Source organism: Canis lupus, chromosome 6 (genome assembly GCF_011100685.1).
Source record: "Canis lupus familiaris isolate Mischka breed German Shepherd chromosome 6, alternate assembly UU_Cfam_GSD_1.0, whole genome shotgun sequence".
NCBI lineage: Eukaryota > Metazoa > Chordata > Mammalia > Carnivora > Canidae > Canis > Canis lupus.
Window position 1 is genome coordinate 15,701,277 of NC_049227.1, and position 12,523 is coordinate 15,713,799.

Genomic DNA, 12,523 nt, shown 5'->3' on the forward strand with positions numbered 1-12,523 from the left:
GGCGTGGCTGGAGTCCTGAGCTGGGCCTCCTGGGTCTGCACTGGCTCCACCTTCTGGGTGTCCGTCTTGCTCCCACACACCCCACGTGGTGGGGTCGGAGACAAAGGGATGATGGTCCTGCTAGAAGCAGGATGGAGGCCGGAATGAGGGGCTCCAGGAGCAGGGTCCTGGCCCGCAGGGATGTGTCCCGGGCTTCTCTGGGCTGCATCAGGCCCCAGAAACCCTGGCACAGGGGACAGAAGAGCCATGTGTCCCAGCTGCAGTCCAGGATGACCCCAGTGGGCGAGTGAGGACAGGAACCTGGGCTAGAGGGCAGGCAGGATGCCCCAGGATGGCTTTGCTCCTGTGGGACCCACTTGTTTATGCTTCAGAGGCCCCTGGGGATGCCTTCCCTAAGCTTGCAGGCTTCTCTAAGCTGGCTGATGGCAATGCTGGGTTTAGAGACCTGCCTGCCCATGCCGGGAGGAGGGGCTTCCTGGCTGAGCCATAGGGCGGGTGCAGAGAGTCCCTATGGCTCCTGGCTCCCCACACCCTCCTCCTCCCTCTGCTGAGGCCTGCCGCTGCCCCTCCCTGTGCCTCAGTGTCTGTGGATGTGACGTGGGGCAGCAGGACTCGGGTGAGTTGATCCCTGCCCAGCACGCAAAAGCACACCCCTGTGTTGTGAGGTCATGCTCAAGTCAGGTGTCATGTTGTCCTTAGGGGCAGGGTGGGGCGGGATGAGGGCTTGGAGTTCTCTTATCCTCTGCCAGACCAGGCCTGGGGTCCAGAGACACTGGCTTGTCTCTGGTCAGTGTCTTCTGTGGAGCCAGGCTTGAGGTCACTCAGTTATTTGGGACTTTGCCAGTGCCACAGTCCAGTCCCTGCCAGGGGACCTGTCTCATCACAGATTCCAAACCCCCGGGGTGAACACCAGGGTGGCAGGTAATAGTTTGGGATGTGGCTCTGGGTTCCGATGTCTAGCCAACCACATCTCACTATGTGGCCCAGGGCAGCTTGGGTCTCTCTCTGGGCCTCAGTTTCTATACCCCAGCCCCCCGCTCCCCTGCAGGACTCCAGCGAGTCTCCAGGGACCCTGCTGCCATGCCGTGAGGAAGCCCAAGCAGCCACTTGTAGGCGTCCTGGCCAGGGGGACCTGGAGGTCCCAGATGGCAGCTGGCATGGACCCCCAAAATGTGAGGAAAGCTGTCTCCAGATGGCTCATCCCCTGCTGTGGGGTTACCCCAGCTTCCAAGACCTGGCTGAGGCCCTGACATGATGGAGCCGAGGCCACCATCTCCACTGTGCCCTGTCCAAATCCCCAACCCGGCACAGCAAAATGGTTGTTGCCTTATGTTTGAAGTGGCTTGGTTAGCAGCAACAGAACAGGGGACATGTGCCCCGGCTGGACTTTGTGCCTGTATTTCTGCTTCAAATGACCGTCTCAATTTTTATGGCTGATACGTCCTGTGCATCTGCCCTGAGAGCCCTCGCTCTGGGGACGGTGCTGTCAACCTTGTGCTCCACTGTCTCCCCAGTAGCTACATCATGCTGGTATACAGCAGGTGCTCAATACATTCTTTGGACATGAATATAGCCCCTAGGCCCAGCTGCAGAAGGTATGTGAGCCGTGTATTCCATGGTCTCTGGTTTGCTGTCACAAAAGCCAGCTCTGGCTCATCAGAGCCAAAAGTAATTTCTGAGACAGTATGGGTTGGGGTCGGGGGTCCAGAGAGTGGATGGAAGGCTGAAGACCCTGGCATGGAATGGTGGGTCGGGGTAGCCTGAGCCTGGCCACCCGAGCCTGGTAGACACTTGTGGCTCTGGGAGTGAGGCCGGGCCATCTCCATCTCTCTGCTTTTGGCTCAGGATATAAAGGCTGGTGGACAGCGGCCAGTGGCCTGGCTGGGAAGGGGCCAGCGGCGCCCCTAGGGATGAAGGGCTCCAGGGTAGCCCAGGAGCCTGGGCAAGCCAATGGACGCTATCCTCTTGTCCATCCTGCAGAACTCAACAGAGACAGGGGCTGGCTTTTCTAGAGCCTCAAGTGGAAGGGGCAGCAAGCAAAGGGTGGTCGGTGGAGTTCCCGGGGGAGACACGGGGACAGGATGAAGGGCAAGGCCCAGAAGGACACGGTCAGGAGCAAGGGCACCTCCAGGGGAGCCTGAACCCCAGAGCTATGGGCCCCCCCATCCGAGGCCTCTCCTCTTTGGGGTTCTGGGCCTGGCCACCTTGGCCTGGGCTCTGTCCTCCTGACGCTGCCCTGGTCACAGGTTTGTCCCGAGCAGGCCAGTCTGGGAAGAGTTAAGTGCTGGCCTCTCCCTAGCGACAGGCAGGCCTGATCCCCCCGAATCCTCTTTTAATTATTTTGTTCTGGTGGAGGCCAACGCCTCCCACCTGCCCACTGGTGCCCTTATTGGTATGCACTGCCCAAGCCCCTGCGGACGGCCCGTCCAGCAAGGCAATAAGTGAGAACCCTCTTCCTGCCATGGAGACCCGTGCTGCGGAGAGGAGCTGGTGGGGAGACCTGACAGCAGGCCAGCTGGGAGGTGCCACCTCCCTGGTGGACCACCTTGTGGATGCAGAAACTGAGGCCCCCATGGTCACTCCTGCCAGGTAGCACAGAGTCCAGTATGAACCTCGGAGCTCAAGCTGGGACCCACACCAGTGACGTTCACCCCAGTGTTCCTGACCCTCCAAGGGAAGGAGAGAAGTCAGCTTGAGCAGCAAGAGGTAACCTCTGAGTCCCCTCACTGTCCTTTCCCAAAGACCCGTTGACCTCCCACCTTCTACTGCCAGGGGAGGGAGCCCAGCGCAGCCCCATGTCTCTGTCCCCGCTATCTGGCCTCCTTCCCGCTCTCCAAGGCTGCCTTCTTCACTGTTCACACCATGTCATGGGCACCAGCTGCTTGGGGGGGGGCCTGCCTGTGGGTGGCATGTGGTCCTGATCATGCCCAGGAATAGGCAGTGGGCGCAGCTCACTTCTTGGGGAGGGGGTAGTAGGTGCACACTCAGTTCCCACCAACCCCAAACCCCACCCTGTCCAGTACCTGACTCCCTGCAGGGCACCCATGCTTCTTGTCTGTGACCTCGGGGTATCCGCTGGGGTCTCCTGTCCTGCACCCTTAGAATCGGGGGTCCTGGATATTGGTCGTCCCCTGCTTCGCTCAGAGGCTCATGCAAGCTGGGGTCTTGGGATCCTCTGGTGACACCTTAGGGCTGCAGGCTGGAACCTTGTCCCAAGAGTCTCAGAACACAGCACAGGATGAAAAATAACAGACCTGCTCGTGCCATAGAGAGAGAGGTATAACGGGGAGGGCGCACCTGCCATTTACCGGGGACAGAGTTTCAGGCTGGCAAAAGGCAAGTTTCTGGAGCTGGACGGTGGCAGTGGCTGCACAATGATGTGAGTGTGCCCAGAGAACTGGACACTTAGAAATGGTGACGACAGAAACTGTCCGCTCTATGTTGTCGCCGCAGTGAACAATGCATGAAGGCATATTTATTTACTATAATGGTTCTTCTCGCTGTTTGCCCCATGGGTCTTAGGCCTCTCTGGAGCATCTCGCTGTGGTGGCCTGCGGGACGGTACAGGAGCATGGCCCAGTGCCCCCGGGTCTGGCCACACGCTCGGCCAGGGCTGGACCTTCAGGCAGGAACAGCCCCCAGCAGAAGGATCTCAGGGAACCTGGAGTCCCTGGAGGCCGGAGTCAGCATGGGGGGGGGCAGAGCCCCCCAGAGGGGACAGCTGCCACAGGAGGGGTAGGAGGAGGCGTGGGAGGATCCTCCCCTCCCTATGGAAACACCCCCTCCCCTGAGAAGGTGCAGGAGGGGCATCAAACCCAAGGCTGCCTGCTGCCCGGGAGCCCCACCTGCCTCTCTCCTGGATCCTAATTCATAATAAGAGAAGGAAGGACATGGGCTGGCCTTCTTTCCCATTACCATTCAAATGGATTGAATGTTTTAATCCTATAATAAAGTGACAATTTCCATTTTCCCCAGGCAATTCATTTTCACAAAATGACCAGGGTCATGACCTGCTTTGCAAAAATCAGCACTCCGTGATTAAATCAAATATGTACGCTGAGTTTTAACAGGGATGTTTCTTTAAATGGGGCCTGGTTGAGGGCTCCCAGCATCAGGATGGAAGGTGGCAGAGAGGGTGGGTTTGGTGGGACCTGTGGCAGGGACTCAGTGGCCTGTGACCCCGTGACCCTGAGATCCGGGCAGCCAGCCCCTCTTCTGGGGGTGTCCTCAGCTGTCCACAGGGGCTCCCCCAGCAGGCTGCAGGCTCCTTCCTCGAAACCCACTTGGGGCTCTGAACCAGGTGGACCCCTCCCCCTGGTTCCCTGAGACGCTCCTAGAGTGGGTGCCGCTCCCAGAGGGGTGGAGGTCTTGTCCCCACTTCGCAGATGTGGCTGCTGAGGCTTGGAGCTGCCCAGGGATGCCAGCACTCTCTCCCAACCTCTTCCCTGGCTGTGCTGAGGTCCTGGGTCCCCGAGTGACCCCATGGGGCAGAGCGGTGCCCCCAGGGCTACTCCCCGAGTGCCCGCCTGCCTGACATGCAGACGTGGGCTCCGTGTTCCCCGCAACCTGGATACCTGGACCTCTCATACAGACAGGTGCTCAGGCCCAGGTCGGCCGTTACATTGGGGCACAGGCTCTGTACCTGGTAGGTGGGTGGATTTGGGGGTCTAAACCCCAGAGTGCAGGTGTTTGTAGGGCAGCCTGAGGGCTCAGGGCAGGGGGGAGGCCTGGAATCAGGTGGGGGTTGTTTCTACAGAGCAGCTGACAGTTCTGGGAGCTGTGACGTGGAGCTGGGAGCCCCAGGACAGTGAAGGTCCTGAGGATATCCCTACAGGGCTTATCCTCTCCCATCTCTCTTCCACCTCCTTCCTGGGGGGGGGGTCACCTAGCTCAAGACAGCAGCTCTTCTGAGGTGCTTCGAGGGGGGCAGGATCTGAGGAGGGGCCAGCTCCCACCTGCAGCCCTGCCCCAGCATCCTAGGCACTGGCCCACAGTGGGTCAGTGGGCTAGCCTGGGCTCCCTTGGCCAGCCTCGGCCGGCCCTCTGCTCATCCAGCAAACATTGCCCAACATCTGCTCCCAGCTGACCCAGGAGCTAGAGGCTGTGGGAGATGGGACCAGGCTGGCCCACAGGGAACTGGAAGTAGGGCCTGGATCCTCGGAGAGATGATGTGTGAGCCTCACAGGGACATGCTCAAGGCCAGGGATGGAGGCCTCAGGGTCCATGACACAAGCTCTTGGATGGGGGAACCCAGGACCCAGAGACTGTATTGGCACTGCAGCCGGGGGGACCCACCCTCTGGGAACCTCCCTTCCCTCCTCCCTGCCCCTGCCTTCGCTGCCACCTGCAAGGTAGGATGATGCTCGCAGCTGGGTCGAGTGGGTGCCACCTGACACTCATGTGGGTGGTCCTTCTGTTTGAGCAGCGAACAAACCCCAAGTGCTTGGATTTTCTCCATGGTACAGAATAGGAAACTGAGGCACAGTGGGTGGTGTGAAGCTGCTTCCCCAGCCATAGGAGCAGAGAGGGGCTGCACGTGGGTCAGTAGGGTCCACCCACCTGGTCACCTTCTTCACCTCATGGGCCCCCATCAGCTCACTGCCTGTGGAACTTGGAAACGATCCTGATGTTGTCAGACCTGCTTCCATGGACTGTGTCCACATAAAACCCCTCCACTGGAATTATTGTGATGCTGGCAATTAAAGCTGGGCAGTGGCTTGTGGGGATAGGGCACCAGTGGGCTCCCAGGTGACAGTGAAAGGGCACAGGGCAGCTGCTGGCCCCAGGATGGGTCCACAAGCTCAGATTTTGATAAAAACAAGAACACCTGTCAGCCCGGCCACCCCCACACCAAGGTCAGATCCTAAACAAGGGGTTGGGGTCTCTTTCTGGGCTCCCTGGTTCTCATGCCAAGGTAGTCCTGGGAAGATGCCCCCCTGCTGGTCAGGGTCAGGTGGTCCTGGTCCGTGCCTCAGTTTCACCCCCAGTCCCACACAGAGGAGCCTCCTCCCTTCAGGCATGGATCAGCTGGGTTCTGCTAGAACCCCCTGCTAGAACTAGCTTCTAGGTTCTGCTCTGAGTGGAGCAGGGTGGGTCGCAGGAGGGCAGTGGTCTTGTGCATGGCCAAGGAGCTAGGGCTATGCTCCAGAAGCACTGGCGGCGGGGTGGGGGAGGGGGCAGGAGAGATTTAATCAGGAGAGGAACTCATGGTATTTACATTTTAGAGCCTCTTGGGGAGTGGATAGGGGGGCTGTGAGGGTCTGGGTCTGGGGGCGGCCCAGGTGGCAGTGGTGGGGGTCAGGGCTGGGCATATCTAGGGGGCAGCTGGCAGGTGCTGCAGGCCCCTCACCAGGATGGGAGGGAAAGAGCAGTGTCAGAGCAGCTCCAGGGTGCAGGACTGGAGCCCCTGGATGCAGGGTGACAGCTAGGGGTGCAGGCTGGGTGTGGTGGGGGCTCTGCCCAGTGAGGGCCTTCCTGCCCTGAATGGTGAGTGTTTCCATGGGCGTGAGGGTGCGGAGGCAGGGAGGGCCTGCAATGAGCTGTGTGTCGAGGGCAGTCCTACCGGGCCCTGGGGGCCTCACAAGGGGGCAGGAAGCTCCCTCGGGCTGCTAGGGACAGATTGGAGGGGCCCACATGGCCACAGGGGCATGAAGGAAGCTGTTGCGGGTGGACACGGGGACTCAAGAGTGTGTCCTGTCCAGGCTACAGGATGTGGTGGCTGGGTAGTCAGCAGGTGTGATGGTGTCTGTGCCCATGCCACGTGTCCAGCCTGGGGGGGGTGGGGTCCTCCCAGCCACAAAGCTGGGTGAAGGTCCGCATGATGCTGCGCAATCAGCAGGCCTTCCCTACCCCCGCCTCACCCCCTCGCTCACACTGTCCACACCCCAGGTAACACTGTCTACTGGTAATTCTCCTGATCCCTTTATCCTGCGCTTTAATAAATAATTTACCTGAATTATTCACATGGAAATTTCAACATTATTAAAAATTAACCAACTTAAATGAGTCCATGGTAAATAGCTAGGGTGGCTCTTCGGAGGACAGGAAGCAGCCCCCAGGCAGCGCAGCAGGACAGCAGGTGCAGGGCAGGTGCATGGCAAGTGCATGGGGAGTGGGGGCGGGTGGGGCTGGGCAGGTGCCCTCGGGGCATCAGAGGGGCAGCCAGGAGCCAGGGGGCTGCGTGCCCCCCATTCCCCACAGGCTGAACAGCCTCAGCGAAGAGTCCTCGTCTTTCTGGACCTCTGGCACAATGGGGTGACCCTGCCAAGCTCCGAGGACTGCAGGGAGGGCTTTGAGAGGAGGGAACCAGCAGCAGGGCATGATGGGAAACTTGGGGGTCAGCTTCCAGCCTGGAAGGTGGGCAAGTACTCCCTGCTGGGCTGGGTGGTGCAGAGAGGAGCTCCCTGGGCCAGGTGGGCTTCCTGGCTCGGTGCCCCTGGCAGCTGCAGGGCCTGGCTTCTGAGAACAGTGCATAGGTCAGCACACGGGGGGAGGCTGTGAGCACATTTCCAAGTGCTCCCGTCAACAAAGACCAAATACCAACGTGTCTTGCATTGAGGCAGGTCAGCACACTCCAGCTACCCATTCACCAGAAATATGTGTCCTATTTAGTTGTATTTATGTTTATTACAGGGTCCAGGAACTCTGGGAGTTCAAGTCCCTGAGCGAGCTTTACTGATCATCTTCACTACACAGAGGTTTGGATTGGACAGGGCAGCGCAGAAACCCCTGTCATGCAGTGGGATGCAGGGGCAGCTCGAAGAACCCCAGCTGGAGGTCACACATGCCCACCACACTGCAGCAATGCCACCCTCATCCATAATCTCCAGCTGTTTGGGGCCTTGAGTGCCACTGTCCCTATGTCAGAGGAGGAGAACACAAGTGACAGTTTCCCGTGCCAGAGAGGCCCGAAGCCAGAGTCTAGACCTGAGTGTCTCATTCCCACCCCACTGTTCTCTCCTGGGCCCATCCAGAAATGGCTCCCAAGCCCAGGTGCTGGCTCTCAGTTGGGACTTTAGAGCAATCTAAAACAAAATCCCCGCAAGCTTTTTGTAGAAATTGGCATGCAGAAATGCAAAGGTTAGAGAATAAAAAAACTTTGGAAAAGAAGAACAAAGTTCAAGGACTAATACTTTGTGGTTTTTAAGACTTCTTGAAGTGCTACAATAAAAAATAGTGTGAAATTGGTATAAGGAATAGACAGGTCAGCAGAACAGAATAGAAAACCCAGACATAGACACACAGACATATGCAGGCAACTGATTTTTGACAAAAATGCAACGGCAAGTCAGTGGGGAAAGGATGGTTTTTCAACAAATGGATTTTCAACAAATCCGTAGGCCAAAAAAAAAAAAAAAAACCCAACAAAAACAATAAAAAAGAACTATGATTCATACCTCACACCACATATAAAAATTAAGTCAAAGTGGATCACAGACCTAAAAGTCAGTCCTCAAACTATAAAACTTGTAGAAGAAAACATCATCTGGATGTTTACAACAATCAAATTCTAAGACATTTTTATATGGGACGCCTGGGTGGCTCAGTGGTTGAGCATCTGCCTTTGACTCAGGTTGTGATTCTGGAGTCCCAGGATCAAGCCCCACATTGGGCTCCCTGCATGGAGCCTGCTTCTCCCTCTGCCTGTGTCTCTGCCTCTCTCTTTCTGTCTCTCTCATGAATAAATAAATAAAATCTTTTTTTAAATGATGTTTTTATAAAGATAAAATACTTGTAAACTTGGGGTAGGTAAAGATTTCGCAGATATGACATCCAAAGCATGATCCATAAGCTAAAATATTCATAAACCGGATTTTGTCAAATTTAAAACTCTTCTTTGAAAGACACGAAGGGAGCAGAGTAACAAACCATAAACTGGAAGAGAATCTTTGCAAATCATACACCTGATGAGAGATTCATATCAGAACATATAAAGAGCTCTCAAAACTCAACAAAACAAAAACAGTCAAGTATTTCAAGAGTAACTTCCCCCAAGAAAATGTACAGATGGCAAACAAGCGCCTGGAAAGATGCTCACCACCTGCAATCAGTAGGGGAATGCAACACCTGTGCTGAGACACCCTCCACACCTCTTAGAGCGGCTAAAAACAGGAAGATTGCCCACAGCAAATGTTGACAAGGATGTGGAGGGAATGGAAGTTCTGGGCGCTGCTGGCAGAAATGGGACGTGGCGTATCTGCTGTGGAAAACAGTCTGGTGGAGCTTAAAATGTCAAATACGTGCCCACCTGGCAACCTGGCCTGGTATTTACCCAAGAGAAAGAAAAGCATTAGTCCACATGAAGACTTGTACACAAATGCTTGTGACAGCTTCAAGACTGACGGAAACCGGAAGCGTCCATGGACAGACTGGCAAACAGATTGCGGTATATCCATTCAGCAGCATTCTGCTCAGCCACGAAAAGGACGGAGCGATTGACATGTGCAAAAATATGGATGAACCTTGGGGTTTTTATCTGGAGGGAAATAAGCCATACCAGAAAGAGGTATATATTCTGTCCATCCAGGTGAAATGGTAGAAAATGCAAACTGATCTATAAAGACAGAATAGGTTAGAGTCGCCTGAGGCTTAGGGCAGGGGATAGGGAGGTGAGGGGGTGGATTGCAGGGTGCTCCGGGAAACCTCTGGGGTGAAGGATGTGTTCTTTGACTTGAACATGGTGATGGTTTCACTGGCGGGGGGTACTGTAGTCAAAATATTTAAATATGGGAAATCAATTACACCTTGGTAAAGCTGTCATGAAAATTAAAAATTAAAATTATGCAGGAACACCTGGGTGGCTCAGTCAGTTAAGCGTCTGACTCTTGGTTTCAGCTCCGGTCATGACCTCTGGGTCATGGGATTGAGCCCCATGGTGGGCTCTGCACTCAGTACGGAGTCTGCTTGTCTCTCTGCCTCTCTTCCTCCCCCTGCTCTCTCTCTCTCTCTCTCATAAATAAATAAAATCTTTAAAAAAGAAAGAAAATATGCATATTTGTGTTCAGCCAAGTGGGGTGGCCTGAGACTCTGCATTTCTAGCCAGCTCCCAGGACCAGCCCACCTGGCAAGTGACTGTCCCACTGTCCCTGTTCAAGCTCCATGCACCACCCTGTGTCCTTGATGGCACACCAGCCTCATCCTGCACCCAGTCCACACTCACAGGATCTCCAAACGTGCCCTGTGAGCCTCCTTCCACCAGGGAATCTTGTGAAGTCAACATTTCGAACAGTCCAGGCAAGGTGCTGGTCATACACGCCTCCCTCCACGTGGGTCTGTGTGCTCTTTCCTCCTGCTGCGGGGACGTCTGTGATGCAGGAGGGGACCTGAGTCACCGGGGGACAGACGCCAGATGATGGGAAAACTCCCTTCCCCTTCACACCCTGTTTATTTACCGGTGACTCTCGCTCCAATCAGTTGTTTCTGTGGGGTGGCCAAGGTCAGTTCTCGAGTCCCACTATCCTTCCACACGTGCTGTCTTTCTGTAAGGCTCTCCCTCCCCGGCTTATTTATGCACGTGTGCCGGCAGTGACTGCGGACGCCTTGCTCAATGTGCTATGACCCATCGCCCGTGTCCATCAGGGCTGGTCTTTTTCTCTGGGGCCCCTGGCCGGACTTCCTCAGAGCCCCAGCCAGGTGCCCTACGTAAGAGGAGCTTTTTGTAAACTGGGATCTGTTTGGGGTGGCTGTGTGCCCATTCCCACTCCAGCGCCTGGCTCAGTGCACAGTAGGGCTCTCACAGTGGGAGGCTGGGTGCCTGGACGCCAGGGCCTCACACAGTGGTCGCCTCTTGCCAAGGCTCAGGCCACGGCCGGCAGAGCCTGTGGGTGACGACACAGGTCCCAGTGCCCACGTCTGCCGTGCTGCTCAGAGCCTCCCCTCTCAAGCTGCAGTGCTCCTCCTGAAGCTGCCATCAGGGTGCAGTATGGCTAAACTTGGGGCTCACGTGGTCCTCTTCTCGGGCCCCAAAGGTCACAGGTGGGAGTTAGGCAGGCACAGGCCAGGGCGACCAGGCGGGCACTGGGGCAGAGTTCCCTCCTTGTGGGGACCCTAAGAGCAAGGGTCCTGCACCTCCCTCCTTCTGAAACCGACACAGGAGGATGAGCCAGATGCCAGGCCCTGTGGTGCTGACCTGTGTGCGGTGCTCCCGCCCAGAGCCGGGGGCTCTGCAGACACACGGCACCTTGTGACACGTAGCCCCCGGACCAGGCCAGGAGGGAATGTTCTCGCCCCATCTCACAGGTGGGGCAGGGCTGTGGGGCAGCAGAGTGGGAGCGTGGAGCATGGTTCTGGGGTGAAGGGGGTGCTCTGCACCCGTGCCGGCCAACAGCAATGTCAACATGAGCCACAGGTGTCATTTAAACTTACCAGTGGCCTCGTTCAAAGAGCAAAACGGAACACTGACGTTGATTTCAATAATCTATTGTATTAACTCACTGTGCTCAAAATGTCACTGTTTAACACAGAATCGCTATGGAAATCATTAGTGAGATAGTTTACGTCTCTTCCCCAGACTGTCTGGGAACCCTGCTGTGCACTTCCCACACCCGGCTCGCGTTTGCCCGGACCGGCCACGGCCCAGGCGCTCGGTGGCCCCGCGTGGCTCGCGGCCGCTGTCCCACCTCGACTGCGCTGGTGCCTCACCAGTGTATACAGTTGTCAAAACTCATCGAGCGGTATGCGTAAAGGGGGAGCGTTCCACGGCGTATAAATTATACTTCAATACAATCGACTAACTGTAGAATTAAATGAAATTGATTGATTTTGATTAAATAGGAAATTGATTAGATTTTCCAGATGAGGCCTGCTGTGGGGAGGCAGGTGGGCAGGGAGTGCCGCAGAGCCGGCAGGTGGAGGCGCACGCTGGGAGCTGCCGGGGCCTCCTGCTCGAGCTGCCGCCCGCCCGCCCGGCGGAGACGCGGGCAGAAGCAGGACTTAATTAAACTGGGCCCGGCCGCACCACACCTGGGGCAGGACGGCCAGGCGTCCAGTGTGCAGCCCCGGGGACGAGGGCTGCTGCTTAACCTGCTGGCGGGCTGACTCTAAGTTAATAAAAGCACATCTGAGGGATGACCCCGGAGCCGGCGCTGCCGTTCCCCTGAAGGCCGCGCAGGCCCCTCATAAAAGGTTATTAAGGAAAGTAAATAACTCAGGGGGGTGCGCTTCCTGGCCATCCCAGCCTGGGCGAGGGGGAGGGCCTGGAGCCTGGCCACTTAATTAAGGTGTTGGGAAGGGGTGGGTAGGCTGAAGCTGGCTTGGAAACTGGGGTGTACACCTGGGGAGAGGATGTGGGTCGGGGCAAAGTCGGGGTCCCTCTGGGATGCAGGAGCAAACTTACCCTGGTGAGGGCCCGCTCTCCATGTGGGGGACACTGTGGTCGCTTGACATGTGGTAGCCAGTGCACAAGGACAACAGGCCACAGCAGCTCCTCTGACAGGAGAGACCTCCCTCCCTCTTCACCTTCGACCTGGGAACTCCTAAGGTGGCAGGGGGGTCACTCAGGCTTTGTGTCCTAGAGGACCCTCTG

General features: G+C 56.7%; 1 long non-coding RNA gene across 2 annotated transcripts; it reads left to right on the forward strand.

Annotated features, from left to right (window-relative positions):
• The first annotated feature begins 7,029 nt into the window (after positions 1 to 7,029).
• Positions 7,030 to 9,789, forward strand: LOC102156691. 2 transcript variants are annotated; one of them, XR_005360342.1, is made up of 2 exons: positions 7,030 to 7,089; positions 7,633 to 9,789. It is a non-coding gene; the product is annotated as an uncharacterized LOC102156691 (long non-coding RNA). The 2 variants fall into 2 exon arrangements; XR_005360343.1 differs by having other exon boundaries at positions 7,032 to 7,078.
• Positions 9,790 to 12,523: the final 2,734 nt, after the last annotated feature.